The sequence below is a fragment of the Pteropus vampyrus genome, unplaced genomic scaffold, assembly GCF_000151845.1.
Source record: "Pteropus vampyrus isolate Shadow unplaced genomic scaffold, Pvam_2.0 Scaffold81, whole genome shotgun sequence".
In the NCBI taxonomy this organism is placed as follows: Eukaryota; Metazoa; Chordata; class Mammalia; order Chiroptera; family Pteropodidae; genus Pteropus; species Pteropus vampyrus.
Window position 1 is genome coordinate 7,922,559 of NW_011888862.1, and position 8,576 is coordinate 7,931,134.

General features: G+C 45.7%; 1 pseudogene; it reads left to right on the forward strand.

Annotated features, from left to right (window-relative positions):
* Positions 1–5,806: 5,806 nt before the first annotated feature.
* On the forward strand, positions 5,807–5,923 carry LOC111741723 (annotated as a pseudogene).
* Positions 5,924–8,576: the final 2,653 nt, after the last annotated feature.

Below are 8,576 nucleotides of genomic sequence, written 5' to 3' on the forward strand. Positions count from 1 at the left end.
CAGGTACATGAATTGACATTTGACATACACTCGGTGGCTGAGGAACAAATACTTTATACAATGAAGTCTTTTAACCAAAATGATGCATCAAGAAGGCAAAACTTTGAGATAGTTCTTCCAGCCTGGATCCTGGAGTTCTAGCTACCCTTAACTGGTGCTTTATGAAGCTAATGACGCAATTTTTTGGGGGGGAGAGGGGGATGAGGGAGGGAGTGTATGATGATGACAGAAAGCTAAGCCAGGAAACCACAGGAAGGTTATTTCAGCCATGACCTTTCCCTTGTCAGCATGGGACTTGAACTCATATCCCAGGCAAATATGAAGGACCCAGGGCCTTCAGCACAGTTTTCCCTACGGTCTGGGAAATGAAGTTCCTCTAAATGCCAGTCAGGGTGTGAAGCGAAAGAAGGGAGGGGAGGGGAGGGGAGGGGGAAAGAAAGAGAAGGAACCAAAGCCCTGAGGGTTTCACCTTTCATTGTGCATCCCCTAACCTCACAGCTGAGCACTAAACCAGGGTTAATCATCTCAAGATGGTGCAATGAACTAGGTTCAGTGCTGTGGAATGTGAAAGCCCCAAGAGCAGTCTCCTTCGGGGGTTTCTCTCTCACACACATTCACACACTCATACTCACACACGCACAGTATAGAAGGGATGATAATCCATATGAGCACATAGTTTCTCGAACTAAAACTGAAAACAAACACGGGGATGGCAAGTACCTGGCTGACCTACATGTAATAATCCCTATGGACCAAACTCCTCTTCCTTATCATCCTCATGGGCCATTCCAGTCATTTGGAGGCAATGGAAACAAAGAATGGATATGAAATATCACCTTGACTACAACCTGATTTCCTTAAAGAATAAAAACAATTATGTCCATCATATCCATGCTTATAATATCAGCATTGTGGAAGCAACCTAAATGCTCAAGTGGTAGGGAAATGTGGTTATACAAGTTAAGATTCTTGAACTCAGATATTCGGCTACTAAAAATGCTGGCTTTGAAGATGACTATGAAGTGGGAAAGAAACTAGGATGTGCGATTTTATATTTATAACAATAAATGTACATATATCTACAACTATCCAGTAAAAAGCCTAAAAAGACATGTACCCAAATAAAATGACATGATTGTATCGGTGTACTATATGGGTGGTCAATTTAAATTCTCCTGCTCCCTATTTTCTAAACTCTATAAGATATAGTCATCATATATTTATAACAAAGAGCATTTTCTGAGGTTAGAGAATACTGGAGCTAGAAGAAGACACACCCGACCCGACCCTCACTCTGGTATGGAGCCCTCTCTGCCATCCTCCAAACTGCCCTCACTGGCAGGGAGCCACTCTTGAAGAGGTCACCCAAGGCTATGGGCTGGGGAGACCTTCCCATGCCTGTCACCCCTGTCCCAGGCTCTCCCTGCCCTGAGGAGTAGCAGGAGCCCTTCCCAGATGTGCTCACAGGGGTACACTCCCCAAAGGTTTCCTCTTCCCTAGAGGACCACTCATCCTCATGTGGCTATCCTGACCTTAGACTACACATTATAAATGATAGTTTCATCTAGTTTCACCGGCTACAGTAGTTCTGACTGAGCAAAGGAGGTAGTGACATCAGTTGAAAATCCTGAAGCATGGGACAATACCGCCTGGGAGAGGGCTTAAAGGAAGAAGTGGGAGGGGTTGAGGGAGAGAAGAAGTGTGGAGAGGGAAGGGGGAGAGAGAGGAGGGAAGAGACTACAGAGTGGGGGGCGTTCGGGGGAGAGAGCCCGGGTAGGGAGAAGGACAATGAGAGAGAGGGGTGAGGGACATGAGAAGAGGGAGGGGATTTGAGGGAGAGAGAGGAAGAGCTGGGGGACAGAGGGGAATGGGGAGGAAGAGGGGTGGGGAAAAAAGGGGGAGGAAGAGGAGGAAGGAAAAAGAGGGGCTTAGTAAGAAGGTGGGAGAAAAGGCAGCGGGTGTGAAGGAGAGAGTGCACAGAAGGTGGGCTATGGAGATGGGGTGCGGGCAAATAGAAGAAGTATAGACACAGGGATAGGAGAGAGAGGGTAAGGAAGAGACAGGGTGGGGGAGATGCGGTAAGAGACAGAATGAAGGAAAGAGAGGTGGGGGAAAGGGTCAAAAAAGAGAGGGGCTGCGAGGAAGGGGAAGAGAGAAAGAGAGCAGGAGGGAAGGTCAGGAGAGGGTGGGTGGACAGAGGGCAGAGGGGAAGAGAAAGTTTGGTGAGAGAGAGAGAGTGGGGGTAAACAGAAGGCAAGCGGAGCACGGTGAGGGAGAAGGGTGCAGGGAAAGGGTGAGATAGGGCAAGGGGACAAAAAGAGGGTGGGAGAGAGAAGGCAGGGAGGAGAGAGAGGACGGACAGCATGAGTTTGGAGAGAGGCAGACAGCCAGACTTTAGAGGGACGGTTCCCTGCCCCCCGTTTCTCTACATCTCTCTGCCTCAGAGGTTAACTCACCAGGCGGTGGCTGTTATTCGCAATGTCTTCATCTCTTCCTCCATTTAAAAACCCACAGGTTCCCTAAAAGGGCCAGACAATGTCACAATTGTACCCCGCCCCCACAGCGTGCTATCACCAACCCATCCAAGTGCCCTCGAAGTGGCATCCACATTTTTTAAGCGCTGCCAACTCAAAAGGAGAAACCGAGTTCAGTTACACAATTCAGAGTCTGAAAGGGTAAAAATAACCCTGTTATTCACTCAGAAGCACAACTGTGTCTGGCAGTGCCAGGAGCCCTTCCTCAGGGGAGCCTCATGAAAGGGACTCTGAAGATGGAACATCCTTGAAGGCGCCAATACTTCACACCAATCACCTCTTTGTCAAGAGAAAACCAGGAAAAATGGGCACAGGGCGCCATCAGGTATTCTGACTTAAGGCTTTCAAACATCATTTATAGTGCCTGCCCCAAGAGTGGCTCCACAGGCACCCCCATCTCACCAGCGCTGCTCCAGGTGGCAGGCTTCATTCAGGTCAACCTGTGTCCCAGCACCTAATATCCACCTGGCACTAAGAAAGCCCTCCTTAAACATTTACATAGCACAGAACTGGGTTTGTCCCTCCCCTCGCAGGTGTGGGCCTGAAGCAGCCACCTGTGTATCCCCAGGGGGGTAACACAGACTCCAGTGAGCTCAGAGCCTCACTAATAGGAATCTAGAACCGAGACCATAGTCGCTCTTAACAAATGGCTGGTACTGTGATGTGCGCCTTGTGAATGAGTTGCACAGAAAGAAGCGGGCAGGGAACATACTGGGAAGCTGGCCCATCCCTGGTTCTGGGGCTTCTTGAGGCCCTTAAGTTTCATGAGGTCTAGATCGGCTAAGATTCAGGACAAAGCTTCTACCAGTTAAGGACCCAGATCAGTTAAGACTCAGCAGTACGCAGCAGAACCTTCTGGAGAACTATTCCAAAATATACCTGTGCCTCCATCACGAGCGGATAGGGAAAACCCAGGAACAGAGTTCCAGTGCACATCCCTAGGGAAAAAAAAATCACCAGCTAGACATTAGTTCTCCCATCATCAATTAATCATGAGGTAAAATGGAGGGGAAAATAACAGAAATACCTGCCGGTATATGCAAGAAATCTCCCTGGAAAAAATCACAGGAAATAAAATACAGCCTCTGGGGAGGGTCGCTAAACCACAGGAGGACTGGGATGGGAAGATTTTTCACTGTAAGCACTTTTAACCTTTTGAATTTTGAATCATGTGGATGTATAACCTAGTAAAAGCTAACTTAAAAAAATAAACATTTCTCAGGCAAGCAACTATAGTCTCTATGCCCAACAAAAAGATGAAGTTTGTAAAGTGCTTCCCCTTTCAAATTTTTCCTCCATTGGTGACACTCCTACTCCCACTCTCCCCGCACCCCAGCTAATTACTTTCTTTTCTGAGCAAGGTAGCAATTAAGCTAAAAAAAAAAATCACCATCAATTGACAAACACTTTTCCAACCTGCTTTAGGTACCACTGATGAGCTAATTGACAGACTGCATTTGGGTTGACACCTCTGTTCTCCATCTAATATTTTAATGAGAACAAAGGGACAGTGAGAAATCACTGATTAAGTGGTGAAAAGCTGTTCCATTTTGTTTGTTGTGAAGAGGTTTGGGGTGTTTTCTTTTTTTAATGATCAAAAGAGGAAAAAGGCAAAGCCCATTTATGAAGCCATTTGTGTCAAATGAATTTCACCCAGAAGGCAGCATCGAGAACTGTCTGGCGAAGAAAATGGAGCTCCAGGAAGAAGCTGGGTAAGGGGAAGGGAGAGCAAAACCAGGAGGCCTTTTCCAGTTCTCCTCCAAAACAAGATTCAAGCACCTCCTTCTAGCTCCGGGCACAAAAATGAGAACTAGTTGGAATAATTAGAGAGGACACTAAGCTAATTAAAGACTTTTCACAGGGGGAGTGGGTATGTGATGGATAAAACTGGTACAGCCCCAGAGGACCAGACCTAGAACAGGGCCCCAAGTCTTCCAAGTCCAGAACAGTCCAGAAGAATCTGGCAAAAACACTAGGGCTAATGTTCGCGTACTGACTGGTAAGACATTGACGTTTACAGAGATGGTAATTTAAACTGTCTATACATGCTGAACTTGGGTGCTTAAGGACTTAAATTTGTTATGCAAAATGAGAAATTAATGAGCACTTAAAAATTTATAATATTTAATCCAAGATACTGAGGAAGAACTAGCAGAATGAATTGAATAGCACCTAATCTTGCTACTCTGTCGCCCACGACTGGGGACATATCAGCTTCCACCACTTCCCTGACCACTGGAAGGAAATCAGCTAAGGCTTTTCCTGGGCTTTTCTTGCCAAATGAATACAGTTCAATGAGGCCAAATATCATAGGATTTTTTTTTTTTTGTCATTAGTGTTTTCTCCTCCTGAGGCTAAAAATAAGCACAGTTTATCACTGAAGTAAGGTCCACGAGCTACATTTTGCTTTAAGTGTCCCCTAATGAAAACCATAGACCTGCCTATAAGATATTTACCCATAAAATAACAATCAAGTTGAAAACCAAGTGCTCATAATCAACAAGGTTGCCAGTGTACCTTTGCCAGCTGAAGGAATTTAGGTGAAGAAATGTGGAACTCTATCAATCCTCCACGTGTGAATTTGAGAGACTGGTTTCTCATTGCCAGGTTTTCTCCCATGATCGAGATATCCTTAAAAAACTTAAAGAACCCCAGTCATTGCAAGGAAGTTACCCAAGCAACTAACTCATAAATGCTTCAGGATATAAAGAGACATTCAAAATTCCCCCACGCGACGAAAGGTTTATAACCAAGGGAGGTGCCATCAACCAAAAACATTAAAAACACCAAAACTATACTCTCCCTTTTCCTATTCCTTTGGAATCTTAACTGGGTTCCTTGGGCTCCACCAGGTGTTCTCCAAAACAGCTGAGTGGTTCAGGAACCCTCAGGAGACATGGATTCTAACCTTCAAGTTAGCAACTTACCCAGGAAGGGTGATGAAAAAGTTTTCAAAATAAATAGCGGTGCTGGTTGCACAGCACTGTGAATGTATTTAATGGCACTAAATTGTGCATTTAAAAATGGTTCAAATGGCAAATTTTGTTATATGTATTTTACCATTTTTAAAATTAATAATGTAATATATCAAAAGCTGTTGAATTTCATACTTTAGATGGGTAAATTCTAAATATGTGAGTTATATCTCGATAAAGCTGTTTAAAAAAACTTATCAGGGAAACAGCCTGTAGAAAGAGCCTCACTGGGGAAAGCAGGAGCCTGACGTTTATTGAGCACCTATATAAGTTGCTAGTTCCCTCATGCTGAAAGAGAGATGCTCCCATGCCACCCTGAATGCCTGATCTCGTCTGATCTCAGAAGTTAAGCAGGGTCGGGCCTGGTTAGTACTTGGACGGGAGACCACCTAGGAAGACCAGGTGCTGTAGATGATTAAAAAAAGAAAAAAGAAAGAGACATGGGTTCTGCAGCTAGGGGACCATGTCACTTTGCCTCTCTGAGTTTCAGTTTCATCATCCAAGGTATGGACCATGCATACCAAGGACCCTTCCACCTCTTCAGTCTCAGGTACTGATGTGCGAGTGACAGAAAGACTCATCATCTGTCACCCAGCATAAGCACATCCCACTAGGCAGGCAAAAACATCAGGGGAGCCAAACAAGGGACAAATAAGTTTGAAAACTTTGCGACCCAGGGTTGACAAAAGAGGGGCAAGAGCTGTGTTAAGGCACTTTCGACTCAAAGAACAAAATGGTGAAAGAGGGCCAAAGAGGCCTCCATCGACTTCTTGGTTCATTCATAAAACAAAGGCTATGGCTAAAAGGAAAACCTTCTGTTCCAGAGCGGCTGGTGATGAAGGAGGGAAATAGTGCTCCAGCCATCTGTGTAACACCCAGAGCCAGCTTCCCCAACACTCGGACCGGAATACTGCAGTGGCAGCTGTCTTGTGCATTGTAGGATATGTAGCGGTGTCCCTGGCCTCTGCCCACCAGATGCCAGTAGACTACCCTCCCCCCACCATCTGTGACAACCAAATGTTTCTAGACGTTGCCAAATGTCCCCCTGAAGGGCAGAATCGCCCCTGGTTGAGAACCACTGCCAGAGAGAATTTTCTTTCTTAAAACTTGCCATTCTTTGTTGAAGCCCTGTGACACGTGTGGTGTTCCCCTTCTCATCCATTGCAGTGCAGGCCACTGTGAACTGTCAGCAAACAGACCTTGTCGGCAAGCTCTCTCTACCTGGGGGATTTCTGAGAACTACAAACACTCCTAGCAACCAACGGCCTTGGAAAATTTCTAGTAACCGTACTTGGGTGAAAGGGTTACTCATTCATTCATTTGTTAACATAGGGCAGTTATTGTATGCCAGGCGATGAGTCAGGGCAATGGAATTGGGGATACCCAGTCAGAGATAAACAAACTTAATAATGATGAAGTGTTGTACAGCCACCTTTGGAGCAGGCCTCAAAAGATGAATGAGAGGTATGAGAGAATGAATAACAGCCTTCCCCCCGCCCCCGCCAAAGATGTCCACACCCTAGTCACCAGAACCTGTAACTACTTTACCTTCCATGGCAAAAGGGACTTTGCTGGTGTGATTAAGCTAAAGATCTTGAGATGGGTAGGGGATACTGGATTATCCAGGTGGGCCCAATCTAATACAACGGTCACTATAAAAGGAAGACAGGAGGGTCAGAGTAAGAGAGAAGGAGATGTGAGAACAGAAGCAGAGGTTAGACTGATGTGGCCACAAGCCAAGGAACACAGGCTGTCTCTAGAAACTGGAGGAAACGGGTTCTCCCCTAGAGCCTCCAGAAGAAAGTAGCCCTGCAGACACCTTGATATCAGCTCAGTAAAACCCATTTGAGAACTCTGACCTCCAGAAGTGTAAGATTACAAATTGATGTTGTTTTATGCTACTGGGTTTGCAGTAATTTGTTACAGCAGCAAGAGGAAACTAGTACAAAGAAGAGAGTTAAATTGTTCCACATCAAGGGGATATGTGGGAAAGACTCAGGCCTGATAGACGATGGAGCAAAAAAGGGCTTGGGTTGCTGCTGGGCTTCACAAAGGCTCAGCTAAGGCATTCGGGATCTAAAACAGCTGCATAATAGTAGAGATATGAGGTTAATTCCAGAAACATCTGGGGCTTGACTGTGAATTGAAAGGTGCTGAGAGACGAGACAGGAGGGGGAAGAAGAGGCAAGGAAAGAGCAAAACGTCAATGGAAGTGACAGGAAAGGTGGTAATACCCTCAAGGAAATGGAGAATAAGAGTCAGGACAGGTACCATGGAGAAGAGATGGTGAGCTCAGTTTACGACATGCTCCGTTTGAGGTGTCTAAGACACACCTAGGTTAGGAACAGGAAGGGGGCCACAAGCCCAGGAATGTAGGCAGACTCTGAAAGCTGGAAAAAGCAAGAAAAGGAATTCTCCCCTAGAGCCTGCAGAAGGAATGCAGCCCTGCCGACATCTTGATCTTAGCTCAGTGAGATCTGTGTTGGACTTCCAAGCTCCAGAACCAAAGATAATAAACCCGTGGCGTTTCTAGGCACCAAGTTTGTGATAATTTGTTATAGGAGCCATTGGAAACTAATACAAGTACCAGGTATAGAAAATCACTAACAGATATCAAAAACCCTAATAATGCTAACAACCTATTTTTAATGTCCCTTCTAAAGAGCATGGAGGGGAAAAGATGATGAGAAAGACCTGTGTGATACTCTGGTAAAAGCCCAAGTGACTAACAGATGGGTCGGCTAGTGTCACTAATGTCCAGGTGTTGGAGGTCTGGCTTAGACTGGATTCATGAAAGGATCAACACTCCATGAGACGTTTGTTCTGAACTAGGAGCCTATTTTTCTCCTCTAAGGTCATGTGTCACTTACAACAGCATCTCATTTTATGACCAGAGTGCCCGTACGCTCTTCAGTGACCCATGCACTCTGGACCTCAGCTTTCTGAAGTGCAAGGCAAGATGGTTCTATGAAGTCAAGGTGACCTTGACTGGGCATCAGAACCACCTGGAGAGTTCACTAATACACAGACTGCTGGGCTCTACCCACAGAGTTCCTGATTCAGTAGG